The 11,378-nt window shown below is 39.2% G+C and overlaps 1 protein-coding gene across 5 annotated transcripts in view; it reads left to right on the top strand.

Annotated features, from left to right (window-relative positions):
• Spred (Sprouty-related protein with EVH-1 domain) overlaps positions 1–11,378 on the top strand; it is a 117,921-nt gene that overhangs the window by 20,418 nt on the left and 86,125 nt on the right. The window lies entirely within an intron of this gene.

Below are 11,378 nucleotides of genomic sequence, written 5' to 3' on the forward strand. Positions count from 1 at the left end.
CACTTTTACGTAATTGTGGAATGGCAGAAGAGGTGAGAATTAATGGTTTGACTTTTCCCATCTTGATTATTAGTAAGTCAGTAATCAAAATTGCAGTTTGATATTATAATTGCCCTCACCTATGGTATATATGCTTCTGCTCTCCTTTATGAAGGTATATTCATCTCAGTCCACAGATTGATGTAAGGTACGCATTGTAAGGAGTAAGTGAAAGTCTCGGCATCAAAGAAATCTCTTGAATTCATGTCCCCATGCCAACAGATACTTTGGAAATAGATTTAGGCAAAATGCACAACCGGAGTCAGATGTCAAACATAATTCATTACCAGGAAATGCAGAGCTAGAAAAAGAGACTAGCACTGTATAAATCAAGAAAATATCTGATGAATAAGGAAAATGCTCATAAGTTTAAAAAAAAAAAATTATTCAAGTGAGCACAAAGGTCATTTACAAAGCATGTGCATAGTGGAAAAACATTGTAATGGCTTTAGCTGTGTTTTTGGTTTTCACTGGGGGTGGCATGTGACATTTATGGGGCCCACATGAAAGTAGTGGAATAGTGTGGAATCAGAAGTATTTTAATGGGGCACATCAGTTTAACTACCAGACAGTTAGGTCTTCATAATCCTCACATTACAAAGAATTTGGATTTATATAATACAGTTATTATTCATACATATTTTAAAAATATAGATAGTGGAATATATATTTTTAATTTAAGAAGATATATGGATTAGGAAAACTTTTAAAACCAGTCAAAAGTTTTTACAAGAGTAGTAGAGCTTGTGTTAGAATCAGAAATGGGAAGAGTGAGTGGTTTGAGGTAAAGTTGGGACTACGCCAGGGATGTGTTATGTCGCCTTGGCTGTTCAATTTAAACATGGTTGGGGTGGTGCAAGAGGTAAATGCAAGGGTAATGAGTCGGGAATTGGAGATGGTTAGAAAAAAATGGAGAAAAGTGGGAGATAAGCCAGTTGTTGTTTGCTGATGACACTGCTTATAGTAGGATTAGAGGAGGCATTGAGGAAGTTAGTGACAGAGTTTGGGAAGGTGTGTGAAGAAAGAAGTTGAAGATAAATGTAGGTAAAAGTAAGGTGATGAGATGTACAATGGGAGAAAGTGGCAGCAGACAGGAAGTGAGTATTAAGGGAGAGAGGCTGGAGGAAGTGGATAGTTTTAGATACTTGGGTGTGAATTTGGCGGGAAAAGGAGGAGTGAAGGTGGAGGTAGAATGTAGACTGAGAGGAGCAAATGAATGCCTTGGAGGATTAAAAAATGTAATGAGAAATAGATATTTGGGAATGAATGCTAAGAGGAGATTGTATGAAGGAGTGATTGTGCTGACAGCACTATATGGGGCAGAAACATGGAACATAAGAGAGGAGGAGTTTGAATGTGTTTGAGATGAGGTTGCCTGAGAAATGTGATAAGGGTTCCCAGGCTGGATAGAGTGAGAAATGAGGTGAGGAGGAGAACGGGGGTGGAAAGGGAGTTGGGAGACGGGGTTGATGAAATGGTATTGGGATGGTTTGGACACCTAGAAAGAATGAGTAAAGAAAGGTTAGTAAAAGAGGTGTGGAAGGCAAAAGTAGGAGTGAACATGAGGGGCAACCAAGGATGAGATGGATGGATGGGGTAAAAGGGGCATTGGGAAAATGGGGTATGTCTGTTGAGGAGGGATGGGAGAAGACAGAAGATAGGGGTGAATGGAAAATGGATGATGCTGTGATGCTACCTCCCGGGGGAAGAAGCCTTTGGTATATATATACGTAAGTTAAGAATTGCTGGTTTATGTAGACTATAGCATTGTCAAGGTCCAATTCACATAGCTACCTAATACATAGTAGGTACATAAGACCCAGCCTAGAGTATGTAGTAGTAGTATGGAGCTGACATTCCTATTATTATGTTTATATTTTTTTCCAGTGACAGATCCAAAGTTAAGATTCCCAGATCCTCCCCCTGTTTTGCTTTTGTGATTCTTTTACTTCCCATTGTATAACTGGATGATGGTCGGCAGAGCCCTTACATGCCTAAGTGCTGCCCCGGGACAAAGTTATCAGTGATGCCCCCCTCCCTCATCACCATTTCCCATCTCCACCATCCCTTACAGCCGGTTATAGCTATTGGCTTGTGAAATAATTTAACTGATTTTAAAGTTTGTATTTAATGCCCCTATTATAGAAAGGATAAGGGAAAAATACATCATATTCTATTGAATCTAATGCAAAATTCGTATATTATGTTAAAATATTCAGGGCTCCTTTGACCTTTTTTTATTATAATTATTATGTCAGCCTTGTGGGCAGCATGTCCAGACTAGAATTGCCACTCCCCTAAATGTGCCGCCCCAGGGCATATGCCCCCCACCCTACTCTCATGTGAGGACCCTGATGGTTGGTTTTTGTTTTGGGCCAATTCCAGAACTTTTGCATTTCTTTACATTGAATTACATCTTCCACTCTGATTGTATTCATAAACCTTGTCCAGGTCTTCCTGTAGTAATTTAAAATCCTCTTCACTTTCTACCCCCCCTTTTTTTATGATCTTGGCATCATCAACAAATGAGTTAGCATAGATACCTATTCCATTCATCATGGTGTTTATCTATTCTGTATTGAGGACACTACTGGTGTCAACAAAGAGCCCTGTGGCACCAATGCAACATTTCATCTTTCACTACAGTTTGCATGAGCTTATTTTTCAGGGAATCTTTCTTCTGTATGCTCCCATTAAGTCCTCCAATATTTTTTCTTTCTTGTATACCAACCCATAACTTTTAGCTTGGATATTCCTTCTCAGTGTTTTAGCATGCAATTTATAAATCTGTAGAACAGGTTGATCTTTACATTTGTCAATTACACCATTTTTTAAGTTTCTTCCTCTTTTAATTAATATCTATTTGTTTCTGGTGTTCTTGTATTCTTTAGTCTTTTTTGTTCTTCTTTGTCCCCATCTCCATGTTTTATCTCTTGTTCTGATGTCTTGCAATATATCAATTTTTGCCCAGAGTTTAACTAACTAGAAACCTGCAGCCCCACAGCAACTGGCACTGGTCCTTGGAATCCACCATAGATCTCTGGGAAAAAACTTTGGACTGATGTCCTTATTGAATTGGTGTGCAACTGTTTACGTGTCACCATCTGAGGATAGTAGAAGGAAGGGAGCAGTCACTGACTGTCAGTGCTTCATATGTTTAAAGGTGCAAGTATAGATGAAGCTCATAGAACAAAGATCTTGTGCCCAGTCTCGGACTGTCAACCCCATGGGTTTTTACTTACAAATGGAAGTGAGGAAGTTGATGGTGTTTGAAGATGGATGGTAGGGAGGTTTTCTGACTTCTCATAGGATTACTATGTTGTCTTGCATCTTTTATTAAACCATTCCATTTTTTTGTGATTCACTCACACTCATTTCTTGGCATGTATTTATCCACCCTGACATATAATTTCAGGGAGACTTCCCATTTCTTTTTATCATATTGAACTATTCTAGTCCATTTCTTTTTGGAGTCTTGTATAGTTTTTTACAAAGTTATGCCTTCTTTATCTGTAAGACTCCTTATTTTTGGCCTCCTTACTTTCAAAAGAGACCAATGTTGGGCACTTACATGTGGTAGTTCTGCAAGATAGATAGCAAAGGTTCCCCTTTTTCAAAACTTGTGAACACCCTTCACCTCCAACAAGGTTTGAAACTTGGTTTCCGGACTGGGCCCAAGATCTCTCTCTGGCAACTTTAGCTGTACCTCGTACATTTTTCACACATGAAAGGTTGACCATCAGCAACTGTTCCCTTCCCCCTACCAGTTTCAGTTGGTGACACAAAAACTGTCCCTCATTAATACAACATGGACAACAGTCCAAAGTTTCTTCCCAGAGATCTGTAGGAAGTGTCAAAGGACTGTTGTGAGCCATTGTGGGGTTGCGGGTTTTCCACTCAGAGAAACTTAAGGCTAGAATCAATTAATGATAAAAAAAAAACTATGTAGTAAATTACATGGTTTCATATAGCATTAATGTTGCACAACCAACATTAGGGGAAATTGGAGGCACCAGTTTCAGATAGCTTATCTTTCTTGAGTGACATGGTCCAACTCTGGATGTTGCCATTTCCCTGAGAGCCATGGTTCCTCTTTTGTCTTTGCAACAGCACTATAAATTCAACTTTGTTTTTTTTTAATATACTGTGCTGTATGTAAAACCGTGGAATCCCTCATACAGTAGGACTGTATTCTTTCAGTTAGGGTCTTGACTTCTAAAGAGCTTTTTGAACTGGGTATTGGGTAACTCATCTGTTCATTGTTGTAAGGCCATTTTTGTATGCCTAGATCCTGTGATTCTACATCTCCAGAGCATGCATTTCCATATCTTATTCCATCTAACTACTTAACCCATTAAGGAAGCATAATTGCAATTGATTATTCAGTTTTCCTATCAGAAGTGTGTAAGAAATCAATCGAGGGTAATTTATGTTTTGGATGTAGCACTCCCTTGTAGGCTGCAGTTTGTAACCTTTTTGAATTGCAGATCTCTGAGAAATTGCTAAAAGCTGTGAACCTCCCACCCTGTGAAAAAAAAATATATATAATACAATCATATAAAAAACAACATTATATAAGCAAGAAGGGGATAATGAAAGAAATGTTGCATTTTTATTTTTATTTGAGTTTCATGAATCTTGTGAAGCCCAACTGTTGGACCCCATGTTAAGAATACCATTTGTAAAAGACCTAAGGTGTTCTTTTAAGCTGTCATTAGCCTTGCTGTTATCAATTTTATTATCTTTTTAGTCATTTGTGTTATGCATAACATTGATATAAAATTGTTTGGTAGATCATCTTCACAAGTCATTGTATCACTCAAACTGGAAATAGTGCCATCACATGTCAGAAGAATCTTGGGAAAATATACATAATCCTGTTTGAATCTTTGCTGTGTGGAAGTTTCCTTTGAATCGAATCAGCCAGTACAAGGTCCTTAAATGTGCCAAAATTTGCACTAATTTCCATGAAAAATTAACATTGTCTCTCCCTCCCTCCCTCCCTTCCTCTATCCTTGAATGTTATGTCCCCAGGGAAATTGTTCACATGAACAATACATCCCAAGTGAACTGAGTTTTTCTTCAGACAATTTGACAAGCACATGATATCAGTGCCAGTACACTCCTTTCTCCATCGTGGTTTGACATGTGACCCATCTCGTTCTGCACCATGGAAGTCACTATCTTATCCTCATACTTGTATGGTTGATGATCCCACCTACCCCCCACCACCACCACCACCACGTTCTTTCCTCCTCCCCCTTCTCCTCCTCCTCTTCCTCATCACCATGATCATCATCCTGCTTTTCCACCACCTCCAATTCTTCTGGTTTCTCCTACACCTTTTCTTGATCATTTTTCTCTTCCTTTTACTAACACCACCACAACCTCGTCCAATACCAACATTACTACCAACACTGTTTTTACTATTACAACCACCACCATTACATCCTCCACTGCTGCTGCTGCTGCTGCCACCATTACAATCATCACCACCGCCATCACTACCACCACCACCACCTCAGCAGTTCCTCCAATCTGAGCTGTGCCGACGTGTCGCTGCTGCTGCTGCTGGCTGGCGTTGATTCCTGGTGTCGCCCGGTGTCGTCGTCCAACGCCGGTGCCAGTGCCAGTGCCAATGGTAGTGCCACCAAGGGAACTCCTCCTCCTTCTGTCATCGTCCATTCATTTCTATTTATACATCTCGGGGGGGGGAGTTCTCCCCCCCACACACCCCCGGTCGCCCTCCCCCTTCCCCCTCCCCTTATCCCTTCGCCTATTCCTCGTGCCTCTCCCTTTCCCTCTTCTTCCTTTTCCCCTTCTCCCTTTTCCCCCTCTTCTCTCCTTTCCCCTTCCCTCCTCTTATCCTCTTCCCACTCCCCATTCACCTTTCCTTTCCCCTCCTCCTCCTCCTCCTCCTCTGCCTCCCCTCCACCACCTTTCCCCTTCTCCCTCTCTCTCCTCCCCATCCCGGCCCCCCGTCCCCAAACCCCCATCCATAGCTCCCTCCAGGTCTCCTAGCCTACTCCAGCTGCTCAGTCTCCGCGCTACTTGCCGCCCTTCCTTTTGATGAACCCTTTCACTCCCGGGCCACGGCGATGAATGATGTGGCCTATCGGCAGCCAGGTTGATAAGACCCGCGTGTCACTCGACGCGGGAGGTGTCAGTCGAGATAAACCAGAACCCTTTCGTCATCGAGAGCGAGTCTACAAACGAATTAAATCGTCTGACGGCAGTTAGGGTGAAGGGAAGATTGCCACTCGCCAAGGAAGGGGACGGGGAGGGGGTAAAACGGAGATGAATTAAACTGCCTGGCGACGGCAAGGGTAAAATATGCCATCCGTTTTCTCTATCTCACTCTTTCTGTTATTGTTTTGTTTTTGTTATTGTTATTAATAGTTATTAATTATTTTTATTATTATTACTATAATTATTGTTGTTTTATTGTTATTATCATTATCATTATTATCATATAAAATACATAGAAATGTGTTCTTTCCTTGGAGAGACAATCTAGCCCTATTGCTCAAACACGCTAAAGAAGGCAACTGGGAATTACTGGGGACTACCCCAGGGGAATAACTTCCCCGTAGGCAAAAGACGCATGCTAAGTGTCTCCCCCTTCCCATTTTTTTTCTTTTTCTGAAAATGTTACTGCTATGCATGTTGATATAACGGTTACATAAATATAAACAAGACGGAAACTTGTATGTAGGAGCAGATGTTGAATGGCACATTTTGCTGAAAAAATAGATAAATATGTGGAAGATCGGCGTTATTTTCATTAAATTATTTCAAATTGTGATTTGATTGTTGCGATTAATTATGAAATATATTACAAGTACAAAACACATTTTCATGTCGGTAAATAGTTAATCAGTATTTGGCTGCCGATATATCGATATCGGCCGGCAAAGCCGATTTGTCGATAAATCGGCCAGTGTTTGTTTATATACTGAAGGAAATGTTTTCTTGGCTCATTTTTAAGGACTCATCCCGACGTTTTGAATTAATGAATTTATTAGTCCATATATATTAAGATTTTTTTCAATTCAACATTTAGAATATAATTTTGGGTATCTGATGTTGCTGTAGCCATTCTTGGTATCAAAGTTAGTTATATGTACTCTTTACTATAAGCCAAAATGCATACCCATCTTTCCTGCTTACGTTATCCCATAACCCAGAAAAGGTCGATTCTACCCCGAACATATAAATCATCATTGTTCTTTCAAACGGGGCAAATTTATTCAGTTTCCGTAGTGTCGGTAGTTATTGTTGTTGTTGTGTACGAGTCTATAGAGTATGGCAACAGGGACGGGGCTAAAGTGAAAGTAAATAATAGAAAATCGGTGATAAAGTGTTGCCACACAAGTGGCGCGGATTTTACTCCACTCGTCCCTAGCGTGACTTCAGATTTCTCAGTACCATCGCTGCTTCCGGTGACGTAACACTTTCCCAGGGACGACGTCGGAGAGAATCGTCTCTCTGTCACCCGTCTTCAAAACATGTCTCAACAGCAGGGGTCGGAGCCCCGAAAGGCTGACTCTCGGTCTCCGAACCGCGCCCAAGATCTTCAGACCAGTTGCACTTTTACATATTTGTGAAGACTTTTATGTTAATAAAGAAGGTACAAAAGGCAACAAGTAAAGCGAGAAGATTCAGTCAAGTTAAATGTATAGATGAGGACCAAGAACATGGCAGTCCCAACTTGTGCGAGGGTGTGTCTTCATGGTCCATTTTCGACATTTTCGAAATTCCAAACGACACTTGCTTATATCCTGCCCCCCCCCTCCTCCTCCTCCTCTCCACGCCTCCACCTTCGCCCCCGTCCAAGTTCATATCCTCCCCCTCTTCCTCCTCGACATATTGCCTCTCCTCCTCCACATCCTCCTCTTCCTGTATTTTCTCCTCTTCTTGTATTTCCTCCTCTTTATCATCCTCAACCACATCCAACTTCTCCCTCCCACCAAGAAAATAAGAATGCCTGTTATATTATAATTAGGAATCCTGAGAAGTTTTACTGGAGAAATGTTAAACGTTTACGATGCGTATCTACATATTATGTATGCAAGAATTGTGTGTAACTCGTTTTGAAAACCGAAACCATCATTTAAGCATTCTAAACAAGTGGCAAATGACACGCACACACAGACACGTCGGTCGAAGTGACAACGAAGTTTGGACTCCGGAAAAATGAACAATTTTCGTGGATCTCAACGACGAGAGGAGTACCTGTGTTGTATTAATAGGTAAGGGGAAAGCTCGTGGTGAAGAAAAAGGAGAAGGGGAGGGATTACTGAGAAAATGGAAGGAAATAAGGAAGGGGACAATGGGCCCGGGAAGTCAGACTGCATGTCCACAAGAGAGGGGCAGACGACAGTGGTGAAGTCGAAGAGATTAGTAAAAATGTAAAAATTAGAAATGTAGATAAGAGCAGCGCAATGGAAGGTGAAGATAATTATTTCCATGGATTTAATGAGGGAGGAAATGACAACCTCCCCCAACTAGTAAGTCTAGAGGAGAAACTAAAACAAATGAACGAAAATGGGAGGATAGGTTTAACCAATTAACGCTAGTTACCCAAAGAGTTGATAAACTGGAAGAACTAATGAAGAAGAATAAAAACCTAACTAAAGAAATAGAAGAATTAAAAAGACAGTTGAGAGAAGTAAAGGATGAGAATGAGGAATTAAAGAGGAATAATAAAGAGAATAAAGAGTCCATAGCAAAAGAGGTAAGGGGTTGGAAAAAAGTACAAGAGAACAATAAAATTGAATTTAGAGATACAGTGGAACAACAAATGAAAGAACAAACTAAGGACACAGTTATTAAAGTGATAAGGGAGAAGGAGAATATAGTAAGAGACTTAGCGGATACAAATAATGTATAATTATATTAGGGATGGAAGAGCAGTATAATCCAAATGGGACTAAAAGAATAAAGGAGGAAAATGAAATGGAAAATATATACTAGTTATAGAAATGAATATGTACAAGTGTGCAGAGAAGAAAAGAGAAAATATAAAAAAGATGTAGAAAAATGTGAAGATCAACCAAAACTATTTTACAGATTTGTAAACAAATTGAAAAACAAGCATGAATTAGAGAAACTACAACAAAGAGTTGAATACACAGGAAATAGAAATGGCAGAAATTATGACCAAACATTTTAAATCGGTGTTTACAAGGGAGAACTACAACCTAGAGATAATGAGTGGGAGGAGAAAGTCCCCCCTATGAAAGAGATAGAAGTATCAAGGAATGAAATAGTGAATCACTTGAGTAATCTCGATATCAGAAAATCGCATGGACCAGATGAAATGGCAAACTGGATTTTGAGAGAATGCAGGAATGAACTAACAGACAAAATACATAGTCTAATAAGCAGTTCATTGAAAGAAGGAAAAGTTCCAGAAGATTTGAAAACAAGGAAGACCTTACTAACTATAGACCGGTCTCTGTTACAAGTACAATAACTAAAATTTGTGAAAGAATTATCAAAATTAGATGGGTAAGGCATTTGGAAAAAAACAACGTACTAAATCCAAGGCAATTTGGATTTAGACAGGGACGATCATGCGCCACAAACTTAATGTGTTTCTATTCAAGGCTAATAGATGTAATACTGTACAAGAAAGAGATGGATGGGCTGATTCTGCATTTCTAGATCTGAAAAAAGCTTTTGATAAGGAGCCACATAAGAAGTTGCTAAAGAAATTAGAAACTGCAGGAGGAATACAGGGTAAACTGCTGAAGTGGATAGAAGGTTTCTTGCATGAAAGAAAAATGAGAGTGGTGATAAGAGACAGACACTAATTGAGATAAGTGATAAGTGGAGTTCCACAAGGAACAGTTCTGGCCCCAATAAGGTTCGCTATATATATTAATGATATGGATAAAGGAATGAAAGTTATATGAGCTTCTTTGCGGACAATGCAAAATTGTTGAAAAAAGTGAACACTGAAGAAGATTATGAGTCACTATAGAGTGATCTCAATAAAGTATGGAAATGGAATAGGAAGTGGGAGATGGAATTCAATATTAAGAAGTGTAGTATAATGGAATTTGGAAAAAGCAAAAAAAGAATAGTGGGATCATATAAATTGGAAGAAGAAATTAAAAAAGTAGAAAATGAGAAGGACCTGGGAGTCATTATTATGAATAATATGTCCCCTGAGAAACATGTAAACAAAATTTTTGGAGAAACTTATAAATTAAGAACAATCAAAGTGGCATTTACATACCTGGACAAAGAAATGGTGAAGAAAATGCTAGTCACTTTGATAAGACCAAGATTGGAGTATGCAGCGACGACATGGTCACCAAGTACAAAAAATGTATAACAAAACTTGAAAGAATACAAAGAGCAATTACGAAATTGGCACCAACACTCTCAGAACTATCATATGAAGAGAGACTAGCAAAACTTGAGCAACAGACATTAGAGCAAAGAAGAGAGAGAGAGGAGACTTGATAACTATTTATAGAATCATGAAAGGCATAGAAACTATTGATAGAGAGGATCTAATAAAATGGGATAGTAGAAATACAAGAGGACACGGAAAGAAAATCAAGAAAGACAGTTATAGAAGAGCCTTGAAAAAGAACAGCTTTCCCCACAGAGTAATAGACGTTTGGAACAAGTTAGATGAGAAAGTGGGGTGTGCAAAAATAATACACGAATTTAAAAACAGTCTAGATAAAACGAGATATGAAGACAGGACACCATTAGCATAGTTCCCCTTCCCGTAAAATAAAACTAGGTACAATTAGATAAATACACACTATATATATATATATATATATATATATATATATATATGTATATACAGTACTACCTCTCATTAACAGATCTAAAAGGGGGGTAACGGCGTCTGTTGATGTGAATAATCCGTTGATTTGGAGTGGTTTTTGGGTGGCATAGTGATTGCACAGCACCAAAAACACCGAAAGCACAGCGAAAACACTGCAAACACAGCTAATTAATGTCCATTAATGAGAGGTAGTACTGTACCGGTATATATATGTATGTCATTACAAATGTTTTTTCAAGTTCTAGAAACAGTTTAGACATGTTTTTATGTGTTGTTCGAAACAAGGATCTTAAAAAACTGGCAAAAATAAAAATCGTTGCATTGAAGTCTGCTCACAAACTTGGCAAGAAAAAATGCCATTCAAACAGATGCAGTTAGATATATTACTGACATGAGAGGACGTAGTTCCTGGCAAAAAAAAAAAATTAGTTTTAGCAGTTCAGCTGAACAAGGAATTGGGTTGTCTAGGTCAGGTTGCTGCAGAGAAGTAGATGGGGTGAAGTAGTGATGCAAATTATCATTT

Source organism: Oratosquilla oratoria, chromosome 35 (assembly GCF_046742065.1).
Source record: "Oratosquilla oratoria isolate Oo_2021 chromosome 35, ASM4674206v1, whole genome shotgun sequence".
Classification (NCBI taxonomy): Eukaryota; Metazoa; Arthropoda; class Malacostraca; order Stomatopoda; family Squillidae; genus Oratosquilla; species Oratosquilla oratoria.